The sequence below is a fragment of the Amblyomma mixtum genome, chromosome 4, assembly GCF_055824585.1.
Source record: "Amblyomma mixtum isolate Tamu chromosome 4, ASM5582458v1, whole genome shotgun sequence".
NCBI lineage: Eukaryota > Metazoa > Arthropoda > Arachnida > Ixodida > Ixodidae > Amblyomma > Amblyomma mixtum.
Window position 1 is genome coordinate 59,201,062 of NC_143015.1, and position 17,044 is coordinate 59,218,105.

Genomic DNA, 17,044 nt, shown 5'->3' on the forward strand with positions numbered 1-17,044 from the left:
CAGTCTACTTGCTCAGAGTGAGCAGTATACCTCAAGCGTTACTGTGAAACGGGCCGGGCCGGGCCCGGGCTGGGCTTCACTCCGGGATTCACGGGCCGGGCCGGGCTCGCCAGAGTGATAATTTAGCGGGCCTGGGCCGGGCCCGGGCTTGAAGCCGCGGGCCTGGGCCGGGCTCGGGCTTCAGGTCTCGGGCCCGGGCCGGGATTGGGCTTCAGATTGAGGCCCGTGCAGTGCTCTAGTTTGCAGACCAAAAATGGCCCTTTACATAGGTGGAGTCCTTAGTCCGAGACCCCGCTGGCCAAGGCCGCTACTCGCGCCCGTTGGACTAGACCCCTTTGAGACTCCAGCCCCGAGCAGTTCAGCAGGGCTGCCTCCCATGCCTCTCGGGAAGGGGAAGGATTGAGGGGAAGGGAAGGATTCTTTTGACAGGCCCAAACCATGTGGAAGGTATCGGATACTTCCCCACAGTGAGGGCAGCGCCCATCAGTTTTGGGGTCGAAATGTTTCACTATTGCAGGACACAACAGAGTGTTGGTCTGCAAGCGCCACGGCGAACCAATGGCCGTCCTTCGCTGTTGACTTAGAGTGCGGCATGAAGCGCTGCGTGCAGATTCGGGCGAAAGCTCGTCACTGTAGGTAGCCATGAGGCGCTCGATTTGTTAAAATCATATTTTAAATGATCGGTTAGCTTTTTGAGGTCCAGCATGCAGCATGAACACTATGTGGCCTGTACTTTGCACGACACAAGCGTATTATTGGCAACCTTGAACACCCTTTTCAGAGACCTTTTAAGCATCGTTCGAAAAAAAAAAACGGTGGAACACTGCTAAAAGTGCCGTTGTAACCCTTGTACGGCGATACTAAAAGATGCGCATGTTCCTCACGAGGGCAATGACCAGATAGCGTGGGAAATTATAGGCTACTTTTTTCATCGCAGCGGCTGGCAGCGAGTACGTAAGGCCGCTTCAGTAGCGTTACTCGGCTAATAATTAAGTGTTTTATGTAGAAACCTGTGGTGTCATGTTTAAGAAAATAATACAAAGAAAGCCCGACTAAAGGATGAGAACTATGTAATGTGGTCTGTGTTCACAGCTTGGAATTAACCGCTTGTCTAGTCTGCTCTTTTGCTATTCTCTTTATCATTATCATGCTGCGCTGCAGGGTCCGAAATGAATACTTATCCTAGATACCGCAACTTGTATCACATAACGTTAATCCTATTTAATGTCTGGTTTTGCATTGGTAAGTGTTAGTGGCCAATGAAGGCAACCAAACAGTTGGTGCACTCCGCTTTAAGTTGAAAGCGGACGTTGTTTCATCCAAACGTCCATCAATGTCGCGCAAGGCACAGACGCCAGTTTTCCTGGGAATTCACTGTGCCCCGTGAGATTGGGCATCATGACTGATTGACACTCGCAGATGACGGAGCTGCTGAAGGCGTACCCAAGCGACCGGTGCATCGTATTCGACGACCTCGGCGAGGACGGCCTCAAGGCGAACCTTACGATTCGAGGCCGCGCGTACAAGTTTGAGTCATACGCGATGTTCCACGCCGTTGTGGACGTCTTGAATGCAACCAACCCGTAGCGGAAGCCTCACCGACAGTGGAGAAAATGGCAGCCACAGTGCTTTTGTCGGCATGTACACGAAAATCGATCATTGTGCAGATTCGTCCAATAAATTACTCGTGTGATAAGCAAAAATATAAATTATTAACATTTAAGAAGCCCCAGCTGGACAAGAAAGGCGAAGGAAGTGCATTTTTGTATTTTGCCATGATCACAGCATTTCTGATTAGCGTTTCCAAGCGTCGAACTCAACCTTTCGGGCAGTGATATCGCGCTCATCAGGCATGCATCATAAAAATATTCAATGATTGTACAAATTTGCCTCAACGACACCATCCACTACATGAAAACCTTCATGAGTCACCAGACGGCGCAGTAGGACCGTTTACATCGCAGGCGGTGCGATGTAAACGCTCCTTGTATGCTGCCGTCATGCGACCTTGCCCCAATATCAGCTCCGTCAGTTGAATGGTGTCACTTCGCTTTCATAAAGTATGAACCCGGCCCTGAACGCCCATTTTGCAACCTCTGCTGCCATTTTATTCGTCACTGATTAGAATTAACAAAATTTTGGTCCTGGCTTGAAGCTGCTCCACGGCAACCAGTTCAGGAGCAACAGTAAGTGGTTTGGCGGCCATGAAATGGTGGGTGGCTGAAAATCAATGTATATATACCCTCCTGAAGCCCCATTCTTCTTAGCTTCAACTGCAAGAATCAAATCGCAGCTTAGTCGTTTTACGATAAACGATGACTGAAATTCGTTATGCAAGCTTCTGCAATATCTTGTGACTCTCCATAACTCTTGCATTTACTCGCGGCGACGCTTCTACATTCGTTCACCGCAAAACGCCGCAACGGTATTGCAGCCATTTGGTTGGAAAGGAAACATTTAATAAAAAAGTAGATGAATTAATTTCCAATGAAGAACATGTATGGACAGACACTGTGATAGGCTGCCTATACTCTTTCGTACATCAGGTGCAACGCTGCCGAAGCTATCGCTTCTTGTTTGTGCTTCCTGCATCCGCGACCAAAATATAGTGCGTTCCTTGTGGTGAACGAAATATAAAAAATGCTTTGCCTGAAGGCAAAGCACACGTTTGTGATGACACCTTTGTTATGAGCTTGATTAAATCCACTCTTATTGCTGATAACATGCTGTCGCTTTCTCGAGCCTTAGACCACAGAACAAGCGCGGAGTAACACTTCTCCTTATTTTCCCGCGCGGACTACCTCTGTACCTTTCGCAAGGTTGTACCTGATGTATGAAACGGAGTATAAATGTGAGAGAGGGTGCCGAAAATGCCCCACCATAAATGAATTCATTTATCAACTTTTTCTATCTCTGTTTGTGCCTAAGTTAGACACATGAACTCGGCTGCATTCCTTCACTTGTTTCTTGCAAGCATTGTCAGAAGGATCGTTTAAGGATGAAACGTAGCACTGCAATTGATGTCGTCCAGATGTTCATAGAAATTACTACACCTATTTAAAAATGCCCGTAGGTACCGCAGTTTATGCTGCAAGCTTATTTGCTAGTCTCCTGTGTTGTGCAGTTTTCTAAAAAAGATTACCGTCCACATTATAATCTTTTAAACTGAAAGCACACTGAACAAAAAACTTGTTCGCCAACACTGCCTCTGCTCTACTTAAGAGCTTTAGATACGGGAGATTCAAGTGTTTACATCAGTGTGCTCACCAAACGCGGACTAAATCCAAACATGCGTTTCCTTTCCAGAGACATCCCTTCTAAGACACACGCAGCGCCATCTACCACATGCATTTTTGCACTACCAATTTGCAGCCACATTCGCTATCTCCGGTTTATTTCCTCGGTATATCAGTTAATTTTACAAACGCGCACATCACAACATAACGAGAACATGCTATTATGAAGGAAACAGGCGAATTGTGCAGCGTGAGAATGGGCATTTTGCGTCCTCCAGCCGCGCTGATTTTCTCGTGTATAGACTTTTAATGCCCAGTTCGCCCTGAAATAGTGTTCGTCGTGAAATCACAGTCATCAGCCGCAATTCTACGAATTAGTGCGCTGGAGCACGACGTGTAGGTTGTTATTGCATAACACTGGCTTATGAAAGCTTTCCATTCTCCAGAAATGTCATATTTGCTATCACGTTACGCTAACCTATCAGTACCATATTCATAACATATTCAGCAATATAAATTGATCAACACCACAAAATAAATAAATTAATTAAAAAATACCCTGTGCCCCTTGGTTTCTGTGGCTGTTGGCTTCTCTCATATTTATAACGAGCCCCTCATTTCCCTTTACTCGTCTGCTTATCAGTACCAGTATATAGCCTTAGTATTCCCTTCTGTTGTCCCTTTAACCTAAAGCGATTGTAACGGCATAAACAAAAAATTCCACACTTCTGTCCTGTGTTACAGCTCATTACAACTGGTATCACTATTGCGCACCAGCCATTCCATCGCTGATATACCGCAGGGATAAACGTTCAATAATTTATTTCGCTTATTTTCTGGTGAGAGTAAAATGACAGGATGCGGCGTAAACTGCGTGGGAGTGAAGTTGGCCGCTCCGGTTTTGCAGGATCTTGAGTCGCCCAGCATGTGGTCTTGAATGTTGCAGCCGCAGATGCCTGCCTCGTAGAATCTCTTTGGCCCATCCACGTTTTCATGTGGCCGTCTCTTTCTCTGGACCTTGTAGAATTTGATGCACGAGAACAGGCCACCAGCTTCACCGTGCCAGGCACCTTTTCTTCAAGTGGCTTCCAAGAAAAGGGATGCGGGAGCGCTGCAAAGCTAAAATTGAAAAACAAAAACGCAGAACGCCGACAGGTTTATTTCCAAGAAATGGGAATCTCCTCCCGTAAGCTCATCCCCAAAGTGTGATGCGTAAGCTAGAATATCCACAGGCACGAACAAGAGGTGAAGCCGAGAAGCAAACACTACGTGAGGTAATATACTTCTTGGAACTACTGGTGTCTTATAAGCAGATTACACAGACACAATAAAGCGGAGCTCCTCAATGGAAAACTTTTCATTTGCTTATTGCCTGTAGTAACAACACAGTATGAAAATTTTCACTTTTCGTGAGCTTGCTGCTTCTGCGCAGGCCATCAACTCCACCCCCATCAGGCACCTGTCTCGATCGGCTTTCACGGTGTCAATACTGAGAATAAAAATAAAGCTATCGACGTCACCTTCACTGTTCACAAACAAAAGTGCTGACGTCAAAAGAAAATTTCACGAACAGATCCCTGAGTCAAGGCTCGACCGGCCTCCACTTCTCAACCGTGGTCACCAGTCCTTTGTGGTCTGGATGCCACGAGCTTGAATTGAGCAGCGGGCAACAAATGCTCTCTTTTAAGGCGAAAGCCTTTAATGCCTCATCGTTGTAAGCAGCAGTTGTCGACAGAAAATGTCACGCTTTTCAATTGGTCGAAACGCCCGTGACGTCACAGTGCGCGAATTTCAAACGGGGCCAATTGTACTTTGCCTAGTAACCATGCAACCAATTGAAGGGATCATATAGTGATGCTCCAAGTAAGTGAGACTGAGCTTAGTTAATTGCTTACCTAACCAATTAGCCTAATTAACCTTTCTAGTCAGACCAGATAAACAAATAAAAACGAGTAGGAAATGGGTCGAGCTCGGCAATCGAACCCCGGTCTTCGGCGTGCGAGACGAGCATGCTATCCACTCCGCCATGCCAGCTCGATGGTTTGGAATGAACTAAGGCGCGTCTAGTGAATACGGTGTCTTGGCTCACTCTCATCCTCCTCCCTTCCCTTCCGGCGAGGTTTTGGTGTCCACCGAGATATGAGAGAGATACATTTCCTTTCCTCAAAAACCGATTTACCGACGAGCGAGGCGTAGACCCGAATGCGCGATGGCGTTCTATGGACTCCCTGGCAGCGTTGCAAGACGCTGTCGCGTTCCACTCTTAGAGGCGAAGCTTAACATCTTAACCACACATCAGTGACCACACTTAAGGTAAAAAAAGCGTCCCTTGAATTTTGACGGGTGTCCACCGAGATATGTGAGACAGTTCTTTCCTCAAATACAATTTTCATTTCCTTCATTACGGGCCCTCTTTGTCTTCTTTCACTCCCACTTCCTCCCTTCCTCTACGGTGCTGTTCAGGTGTCCACCGAGATGACACAATTTCTGCGCCATTTCCTTTCCTCAGAAAGCGTTGCGTTCAAAGGGCAAGGCATCGCGCCGAACGGGTGGTGGCGTTTCGTGGACTCCCTGCCAGCGCTACAACACACTGTCGCGTTCCACACCTAAAGGCGAAGCTTAAGCGTCATTAATTAGCACTTAATTAGTATTCAGTCATTAATCAGTAATTAACCATTAATTAGTGATTTGTAATCACAGTAATTACTCAATTATATGTGACGCCACCAGTTCCACTGAAGCAGTCAAAGTGTTGCGGAAAACGCTTTCGCCTCTACGCACTTTAGACAGCCAAAGTGCCCCCTGAATTTTTTAAGTCATTTTCGTTCGGCAATGAACAAGTTTTAATGCCAAAGAAACAGCTAGAAGCCGTCTACGGACACGACGAAAATGAGGGATAACCAATATTTTTTAAATTCATGTTTGCGGAAACACAAAAGTGGTCAGTTGTGGAAGTTTTCACATAACGATTTCACACCGTAGAGGTACAAGCTGATGTGTCTACCCATACATCCTGCCGTAAACGACTAGTCAGACTATTGCAGTACCACACAGGAGAAGCTCTCAGGTAGAATATTCGCGGCCACGGGTATTTGTGGTCGAGGAAAAAAATGCAGCGGTTAGATTATTGTCACGCACGAACTGATAAGAAAACAAGTAATGTGGACCGTGGCCCCAGAAAGCTGCCAATGAAAACTATGCCCTCGGCGTAGTTTCTTTGATATGATGTATGGAAAAGTAGCCTTTGTGCAAGAAACGCTTTTGGACACAAAGCTCTTTTCTGTGCCGCCTTAATGGACATTTATGAGCGGTTCTTCCGTGTACTTGCTGTTAACAGCACCACCCGCCGCGGAGGCTCAGCGGTTAGGGCCCTCGACTAGTGACCCGGTGTACATGAGTTCGAAGCCGACCGCATCAGGCGCGTTTCTATCGAGGCGAAACGAAATATGCACCCGTGTGCTGTACGCGGTGTCAGTGAACTTTAGAGATCACCAGATGGTAGAAATTCTTCTATAGCCATCCACTACTGCCCCGCTTTTTCTCTTTTTTTCTTTCAGTTGCACCTTTCTCCCTTCCCTCAGGGCGCGGTTGAGGTCATTTTTAGCTTTCTCAGAAAAAAACTGTGAATATTGAAAAGCTGAAAGATACTGTTATGGAAATATATAAGATATGGTTCATGCTTTCGATATGTAACAAAACCTTCATTTTAACGTGTTTCCACTCAGCGATTAGGCGCTCGGTTGCTGACCCGAAAGACGCGGGGTCCCGGCCACAGAGTCTGATTTCAATGGAGGTGAAATTTTAGACGCCCGTGTACTGTGTGATGTCAGTGCACGTTTAAGAACCTCAGGAGGTCGAAATTTCCGGAGCCTTTCCCTACTGCATCCCTCACAGCCCGAGTAGCTTTGGTACGTTAAACCCCCATAAACAATAAACCATAAACCATCAATCGCATCGTTGAGTAGAATGCTATACAAAACCAATGCGGAACACTTTTGACAATAGCAATAAAGTTGATAGCAAATAAATTGCAAGAGTGCCGTCGTGTAGTTTGCAGATATATTGATTGTTATACTTAAATCTTTCATAACATTAAAAAAATCACTTTCATAAACTGTTTCCGGTTTAAAAATGCTGTTGTCCAGAATTGTTGAGTATGGTCCATGGGGAAGTGAGACAGTTAATGTGCGCCATTTTTTTATTCCTCAAAAAAAAAACAGTAATTGCTATTGGCACCACTCGCCGCTCGTGCCAGGGTGGGTTGGAATTTCCCCTCGTGAAGCAGCAAAAACTATCTCTGTTTTGGTTGTCACCATTAAAGAAGCCCGGCACATCTAAATAAAATCGAGCATGTGCCATCTTTTTTTATGTTTTTCTCGGTTGACGTTTCTCTCATCGAATGACAGCATTGGGAAAACGATGTCCGAAGCCACTGATGGATAGAGCACGCACATTTCGCAACAAACCATTAAGTTCAGCAGACGTGTCTGTTGAAGTATTCGTTAACCAGCACTAGCCGCACACCACGTTTGAAGTGTTCAGGTAAAGCAAGCATAGTGCCTCCGTATGACACGGTCACACTACGCATTGCACCTTGGCCTTTGTATGGTACGTGTAGCAATCCAAGCAACGGAAAAAAAATACGGATGTTCGTTTATTGGAGCTTAACGTCCCAAAGCGGCTCAGGCTAGACGAGTAGCTTGACAAACATCAGTGCGTGTCGTTAAAAGGGTCATTGTGAGTAAGCGTGTGAATGCACGGAATCTATTAGAACGTGCAGCGCCTTAATTAAGGGGGGACCCTGGTCTTTGAAAAAAAATTTTTATTAATGAAGTCACAGTCATGAAATTTCCTGGCCACATGTAGTTTTGTGCGCTGATTCTGGATATGTCATTTAATTTCGTGTAAAACAATTCCTTGAGCACTTGTGCAATTTTTATGCAAGTATTTTGGGAAAAGTTTTGCAGAAGATTTGCTGCAGGAAACTCGCTGGAACGCATGCCATTGGGCTCTCTTGACACCAAGGAATGCAATAAGGGTAATATTATCATCCTGACTATCATAGAACTTGAGTTATAGAGTTTTGAAATTGTCGCTTCAGAAATGAGAAGAAAAGTGTGTATTCCTGTGTGTGAAGTGGCAGCTTCAGTACCCTGTAACTCAAGTTTTATGATAGCCAGGATGATAATTTTACCCTTATTGCATTCCTTGGTGTCAAGAGAGCCCAATGGCATGCATTTCAGCAAGTTTCCTGCAGCAAATTTTCTTATATGCTCTCTCCAAAAGACTTGCATAAAAATTGCACAAGTGCTCAAGGAATTGTTTTACACAAAATTAAATGGCATATCTAAAATCAGCACACATAAATACATGTGGCATGAAAATTTCATTACTATATCTAAATAATTAAAAAAATGTTTTAAGAGCAGGGTCCCCCTTAAAGAGATCGCATGAATTGGAAAATGAAGTGTTGGTAATCGCTTATTTGACCTTACGATCAGAAGGCGTTATTTAATGCGACCGACGACTACGACATGTCCCGGGGCCCGGCTATGGGAAGTGATTGTTAAAGGTAAGCAAAAGACAGTGATGTTGTCCTCAACAATTGCCGCAGCGTTGCTTTGCAGGCTGGGCAGGTTGCCACGCTCATCAGAGAGAGGGCGTCAAGTTACAGGCGTCAGTTAGGGTCAAGTTTCTTATCCAAACCGCCAAGAGCTTTCTGCGAGCGCCACGCACAAAAGTAATCGCGAATATGTATATGATCCATAAAACTCAGAATATGCACTCCCAATATTTCACAAAATATGCAAATGCCTGAAAGCTTACTTTCAAGCAATAACAATGCACTTTGTAAAGATAACATCATGCTGCCGGGTACCGTAACAATGGCTTCTATATTGGCTGGGTACATTTTTTTTTACCCGCAATTGGCGCCTCGGAAACTCGTGTGTGCAAAAACAGTTTTTACAACTCTATTTCCGCAAGCTGCACAGAGTATATGTCGCACTCCAGGCCATGTCGACTTCCTAGAGCTCTCAAATGCGCCTCGAACCTTTGGTAGAACGCGAGTTGAACTTTACAGAGATAATAAAACTAGTAGAGCTATCAAAGTTAATAAGCGCAAGGTAACCGACATAAAGAAGTTTAATATGGAGAGACTCGATCATGCTCTAAACAATGGAGGCAGCCTAAAAGCAGTGAAGAGGAAATTATGCATAGGTAAAAACCCGGTGTATGCATTGAGAGAAAGAAGGCAATGCCACTTAAGATAGTTCAAATTGCCGGAGAGTTCTACAGAAATCTATGTTTCGGTTTGGCGTCCCAAAGCGACTCAAGCTATGAGAAACGCCGTAGTGCACGGCTCCGGAAATTTCGTCCACTTGGAGAAATCGTACAGTACACTAGCCTCTAGAATTTCGCCTCCATCGAAATTCGAACGCCGCGGCCGGGGTCCAACACGCGTCTTTAAGATCAGCAGCCGAGCAGCATAACCACTGAGCCACCGAGGCGGCTACAGCAGCCGATGAAATCGGAACGTTAATGAGAGTGACAGCAGGGCGCAGAAATGGGACATCCCGCCAGTAAAAAAAGAGCAAGCAAAGAAAGTCTTAGAAGGGTGAAAGCAGCTGGTAAGGATCAGATAACAGCATATTTGTTGAAGTATGGAGGGGGGATTGCGCTAGAAAAACTAGCCACCCTGTGTACGCAATGCCTTGTGACCTCGAGCATACCAGAAGCTTGGAAGAATGCTAACAGTGTCTTAATTCATAACAAGCAGACGTCAAGGACTTCAAAGATTACCGACCTATCAGTTTACTGTCCATTGCCTACAATGTATTTACTTAGGTAAGGGTCAGGACAACCGTAAACTTCAATAAACCACATAATCCGGCAGGTTTTCGTAAAGCATTCTCAACAATTGGCGACATTCACACTATCAATCAGGTAATGAAGAAACGCGCAGAATATAACCGATCCATATATGTAGCCTTCATTGATTTCGAGAAAGCGTTTGACTCAGTGAAAACCTCAGCAGCCATGCAGGCATTACGGAATCGGGGTGTAGAAGAGTGTTATGTGCAAATATTGGAAGATATTTACAACGCCTACACAGCTACCATAGTCCTCCATAAAGTCAAGAATAAAATTCCAATAAGGAAGGTTGTCAGAAAGGAAGACACAATCTCGCCAATGCTATTCGCCGCCTTTTTGTGGGAGTAATTCCGAGGCCTGAATTGGGAACAGTTGGGGATAAGAGTTAATGGAGAATACTTCAGTAATCAGAGATTCGCTGATGATATTGCCTTGCTAAGTCACTCAGGACATGAACTGCAAAGCATGCTTAATGAGTTAGACAGGCAGGGCTGCTAGTGTCTGCTGATTTGGATTATGAGAGGGAAATAATTATAAGAATGGGGTGGAGCCATAAGCAGGTTCTCTGAAATCATTAATAGCACTTTAGCAATATTCATCAAGAGAAACGCATACAACACCTGTTACTTACCGGTACCCACCTGTGGGGCAGAAATGTGGAGGCTAACGAGGATGGTTCAGCTTAATTTAAGGACAATGCAGCGAACAATGGAAAGAAAAATGATAGGTGTAACGTTAAGAGATCAAAACAGGGCGGAGTAGGTAACGAAACAAACGTGGGTTAATGACATCCCAGTCGAAATCAGGAGGAAGAAATGGGCTTGGGCAGGGCATGTCATGAGAAGGCAAAATGACCATTAGTCCTTAAGGGTAACGAAGGAACGGAGTGGATTCCAAGAGACTGCAAGCGCAGAAGGGGGCGGCAGAGAGTTAGGTGGGTGGATGAGATTAAGAATGAGGGAACAGGGTGTACGCAACTGGCAAAGGAGAGGGTTAATGGAGAGACATGAGATAGGCCTTTGGCCTGCAGTGGTCATAGTCAGGTTGTAAATGAGGATGAAGTCGACTTCCAATTCAGCCAGGCATGGCAGGCGTGCGGTAGCGAATTCAAGGGAATGTGACATGGCAGGGAGACTGATCCTTTCACATAATGCGCGCCAATATGCGCACAGTTTCATACTGGCTTACTGTATTTATGCACTTGCTCAGTGAGAAGTTGACACGCATGCGTACCTTGGGTGTCGAGTCTGAACAGAACCTTCCACTCGAAGGCGGCCACTACGTGGGGCCTTCAATGGCAGCCAAGATCATGAAGCCGTAACCTGCTGCGCCAACACACAGAGGATTGGTGACGCCGACTGCCCGTCCCTCGGAGTCTCCGCTGGCTGTATGGCTCCTCCTGTTCCGCGTGGATGCGGGGACATGCTTCGCATATTTGGCCCAGGCGTCTGCACAAAGATTGTTGGATGTTTCTGGCGTTGAGAATAATCGATGCTTCTTGAAATACCGCCGCACTCTGATGCTTTCCCATTGCCTCAAAACAACTGCCTGTGAGCAGGCAAAAGATTCTTGAACGCGTCAATGGCATACACCTTCAGTTCAATGTATGGAATGTGCCTTGTGCTCACCCATTGCTCATTAGGCAGCCTGGCTATGGGTATTGTAGTACTAAAGGGAGTTTATGGAAAGAAGGGGAGTTAATACACTTAAATTATTGGCACGGAAAAGAAGTCCCTATAAGTTTAGCCTCGTCGCCTACAGCACCAGCCTTATTTCTTGGGGGCTGGAGACCTCGCTAAGGTGGCTGCTCATAAGAATCGTCTGTGCACCTTCATAGTATGCAGTAATATATCGGCAGCAGGCTTTAATAAATGTTGGCTTAATGTGCTTTACATTTCGTCCTGCAAATCACAGACAGAAGCAGTACTGCATGTTGAACCAATCATTTAAATTTAGTCAGTCATCATAATTACTTATTGATCAAAGATGCCCGGAAGGTTTGCTTGTAGTCTGTTATAAAGCGAAGAAATCTTAGCCTGTTATAAAGCGAAGAAAGCTTAGCAAGGCTTGCACTATTCCAGATATCCAGTAATTAGTTACTGTCTGTAAAAGAATTAAGGAAAGCCCATTCCGACACAAGGTGCAGGTTTGGATGTAACGTGGATGCTTGTGTTGATCGCGAGCATATTTGAAAGCATGTACAGTATATGTAGTCCCAATGCAAATTCGTTGTCACTGAGCCATCACAGTGGAGGCCATAGCCCCCAACATTTACAGCGCCTTTCTTTGCGCTGACACAGGTGGTAAAGACCATCTGTCTATTTCTGAGAGAGCACTATGCCTAGGAGTCGACCAGATAATACTGTGATTCACACCCCAAAACTCACATGGGTGCAGTATTGGATTGAAGACCGAGTACAGCTGCGGCTGACACATACCCATATACATTGTGCCAAGATTACAGACAAGCCGGTGGTTCTCTCTGAGCATACGTGAAGAAGGTGCACTGCTTTTTACGGCTGCATTGAAAGAAACAGCAGCAACATCTAAAGAAACGGTTATTTTGAAACCTCCGCCCCACCGCCTTCTGGCAGGTTCCACGCCCACTTACAGCTCAGTATTCAAAAGGGATGCTCCGCCTGCTAAGTCCGCCTAAATTGGTACATATCCTCGTGGCAAACGTGGCAGCCTCATGACCTGCCGTCCCATGATTGTGGTGGGCCTCTGTCAAAACGGCCTGCTTGTGCCCGGACACCGTGGTGTCGCGTCAGCTGCTGTGCGTTTCAAGCTGGCTACGCATAATTTTCGACCCATTATCACCAGTACCCAAGGACACACATTTTTGAATTTTTGGTGATAGCGTTATTTTGTGGCCCTTTCTGAGCGTTGGGATGGGAAGAGAAAATGGCACCACTCGCGAATGTCGTCGCAGTGGAGCTAACGGCACCATTTACCCACGCCTCTGTGCCCAACAACTATGCTGTAGCCAAGCTCGTTTACTGCTTATACCAGGCGGCTTGCGCTTCACAAAGCTAAGTTGTTTGCATTCGCGTATGTGTGCGTGCATTCTACGCGTTGAGGAGTGACGTCACAGCATTGCTCCAGACGTGGAAACTGCAGTGAACTCCACCGTCCCCTTTGCCTTAGAATCAAAATCACCTTCGCAGATCCTGCAGTAGCGGTGTTGTCGGCGGCCAGTAATTAGTCTGAATATCGCGGTGTTTTGACACCATAAATAATAGATCTATACAGCCTCGACCGAACTGCTGCTTAGCTCCGACGGTACTCTCCAGATGTGTCCAATGAACAATGCACTTTCTGAAGATAACATCATGCTGCCGGGTACAATAACAATGGCTTCTATGTTTGCTGTGTACTTTTTTTTTGCCCGCAATCTGCGCCTTGGAACTCCTGTGGCAAAAGCACTTTATAGAAATCTCGATTTCCCCAACTGCACACAGTATTTACGTTGCGGTTTGTCGCACTCCAGGCGATGTCGATTTCCTGGGGCTCTCAAATGCACCTCGGACCCTTGGTTCAACGCATTAGTGGATTTCCACTCTATCTAGAGGCGACAGGCGCGCGGTAGAGAATTCAATGTCACGTGGAATGGCAGGGACAGAAATCATTTCGCATAATGCATGCCAGTATGAGCACAATCTCATACTGGCTTACTGCACGTGCAGCAAGAATTATGCGTTCGCTCAGCAAAACGTTGACCCGCATGCATTCCTTGGGTCAGCAGTGCTTTAAAAAGCTGTCTCGACACACGATCTACACTCGGTGTATTGTGTGTTGTTTCGTCTGTTTTGTCCGTTCTTAAGGTAAGCACTCCGCTATAATAATACTTTGGGTGCAGAGTCGAACCAGGACCTTCCACTCGAAGGCGGCCACCACGTGGGATCTTCGCAACAGGCAACGTCATGAAGCCGTAACCTGCTGCCAGACCACGCACGTGATGGTGAGGCCGACTGGACGTCGCCCAGAGTCAACGGACTCCGCGCTGGCGAGCCCCTTCTGCTAGGCTGGATGCAGGGACATGCTTCTCATATTTGGCCCAGCCATCTGCAGAAAGATCGAAGCGAGTTCATGGCGTTGAGAATAATAAACTATTCTTGAAGTACCACTGCGCTCTGGTGCTTTCCCAACACCTTAAGACAGCTAGCTGCGTGTGAGTAGGCACATGATGCTCGATCATTACTCGTCAATGGCATAAACTTCTACTTCAATGCAAGGAATGTGCCTTCTGCTTACTCATTGGTCACGTTAGCAAGCCTAGCTAAGGGAATTGCAGTACTGAAGAGATTTTATGAGGAAAAGGGAAGCTTATACACTAAAAACAATGGCACGGGAAACAGGTCACTATATTTTGTGTAGTTTGTAACCTCGTCACCTATAGCACCAGCCATATTTCATGGGGGCTGGAGGACCGTGCTAAGGCGGCTGCCTATAAGAATGTTCCGCGAGCAGTTATAGTATGTAACATTGCAAAAGCAGCCGGCTTTATTTTGTGTTGGCTTCATGTGCTTTTAATTTTGTCCTCTCAATCATCGACAACGGCACTTGCATATAAACCGATCATTTATATTTCGTTACTCGCCATATTTACATATTGGTCAAACGATCCCTGAAAAGTTTGCTTTCAGTCTGTTTTAAATCGAGGAAAGTGCACAGAGGCTTGTAGTTTTGATGTAACCGGACAATTACCTTCAGTAAACATATTAAAACGCACATTCTGATACAATGCGGATTCTTGGATGTCACTTGGGTGCATGCATTGATCGTAATCATATTTGAAAGCTCGAACACTGTGCGTAGATACATTGCGGGTTCTTCGACGCTAAGCCACCACAGAGAGTGCCATTTCCTCCAAGGTTTGCCGCGCATTGCTTTGCGCTGACAGTGTGCTGTTCCAGGAACTTGCATGTAATAAATGGGATGTCATAGGGAATAGGGAGATTAGGAGGACAGATGAGTTGTATACAATGCCAAAGGGCAGGAATCTACTATGCTGTTGTGGATTAGCAGGCAGACGAGAAGTTGGGCTGGAACTTCGGATCAATAAGGATTTAGCTGGCAACATTGACGAATTCTATAGTATTAACGAGGGGTGGCAGTTATCTAAATTTAGCTTAATATTCTCGAAAATTGAAGGTAGTACAGGTCTACGTGAGCACATATAGCAATGGTGACCGAATCGCCGAAAGCATCGATGAGGACATAGAGTCTGAAATGGTCGAAGTACAAACAGAGTACAAAGTACTGATGGCCAAAAGAGCTACTACTGGGGCTAGTTGGAAATACATACTTGAAGGAATTGGTGAGCGCTACACCAATTGGTAGCGCTCACCAATTCCTTCAAGTACTTATGGGCGACTTTAATGCCGAAGTAGGCAAGAAGCAGGCTGGAAACCAGGCAGGGGGCAACTATGGCATAGGCTCCAGGAATAGCTGGTGGTAGTTATTAGTCGAGGTTGCAGAGAGATAATTTAGGGATGATGAATACCTTTTGCCGGAAAAAGAACAATAAGTGGACAAGGAAGAACCCTAGTCTTAACACTAAAAATGAAATAGATGTCATATTGTGCGCCAGCCCTGGCAGCATCTTGCCCCATGTGGAGGTGCTCTGAAAGGTGCGTTGTAAGGATGACAGGATGTTGAGGTCTGGAGTTGGCCTAGGCAGCACAATAAACTAGGGGGGGGGGGGGGGAGGGGGAAGGGGGAAGCTAATTAAGGAGTTAGTGGTAAGAGGGAAAATAGAGGTACTCAATACCTGACTTCAGACTATACATTCGGCTTTAACTAGGGACGACGACAGTTATGTTCAAACTATGGACACTAATCTCAGAACTCTCATTCACCATAGTGCGCCGGTAATGTAGGCGGAAGGATGATTAGACAAGATACCTTCAAGCTCTGAGGAGACAAAAGATGTTAAGAAATGCCAAAGGATGGAGCGCTTTAACCCCACAGAAAGAACAGAACTTGGTTGGTTGGTTTATGGGGTTTAACGTCCCAAAGCGACTAAGGCTATGAGAGACGCCGTAGTGGAGGGCTCCGGAAATTTCGACCACCTGGGGTTCTTTAACGTGCACTGACATCGCACAGTACACGGGCCTCTAGAATTTCTCCCCCAAATAAATTCAACCGCCGCGGCCGGGATCGAACCTGCGTCTTTCGGTTCAGCAGCCAAGCACCATAACCACTGAGCCACGGCGGCGGCCAGAAGAACAGAACTGACAAAGCTATTGAAGCTAATAAATAAGCGCAATGTTACAGACATAAGGAAGTTTAATATGGAAAGAATTGGGGATGCTCTTAAAAATGGAGGTGGGCTAAAAACGGCGAAAAGAAAACTAGGCTTAAGAAAAAATGATAAATATAAATTAAAAGAGAAAGAGGGGAATGCCATTAGCTGTATGGATGAGATTGTTGCATTAGACAAAGATTTCAGCATAAATTTATACGGTAGCCAAACTAATCAGGATATGAGAGAGGGAGTAGTGCACAGTAGTGGGGCATCTAGCTTGTAACGGAAGAGGAAGAAAGCCTTAGGAGCAATTCAGATGCGGAAAGCAGCTGGTGAAGATCAGGCAACAGCAGATCTGTTGAAGGACGGGGGGAGATAGCGCTGGAAAAACTAGCCACCGTGTTCACGCAATGCCTTATGATATCGAGCGCACTGGAAGATTGGAAGAACACTAACATTATCAGACTACATAACAAAGGGGACGTTAGGGAGCTCTAGGGGAAAATTACAGACCGATAAGGTTGCTATCCCTTGGCAACAGGGTATTTGCTGAGGTGTTCACTAATATACTTGGGACAATTTTAGACGCCAATGAACCAAATGAGCAGGGAGGCTTCCATAAAGGCTACTAACCCATGTTAGTAACCCATGCAAGCGTGACGGTGTCAAGTTGCAGCGAACGCGC

The 17,044-nt window shown here is 45.8% G+C and overlaps 1 protein-coding gene across 10 annotated transcripts in view; it reads right to left on the reverse strand.

The window, feature by feature from the left end:
• Positions 1-4,041: 4,041 nt before the first annotated feature.
• LOC149346562 (uncharacterized) overlaps positions 4,042-17,044 on the reverse strand; it is a 68,866-nt gene continuing 55,863 nt past the window's right edge. For 8 of the 10 annotated variants that reach the window (XM_089586483.1, XM_089586486.1, XM_089586484.1 and 5 more), the window contains 2 exons: positions 11,343-11,557; positions 4,042-4,355 (listed from right to left, as the gene is read on the reverse strand). The gene's annotated coding sequence lies outside the window, so the exon portion shown is untranslated. Of the gene's footprint in view, positions 4,356-4,640; positions 4,726-11,342; positions 11,558-13,957; positions 14,175-17,044 lie in introns of all 10 variants that reach the window. The other 2 variants (XM_089586485.1, XM_089586481.1) reach the window with 2 other exon arrangements.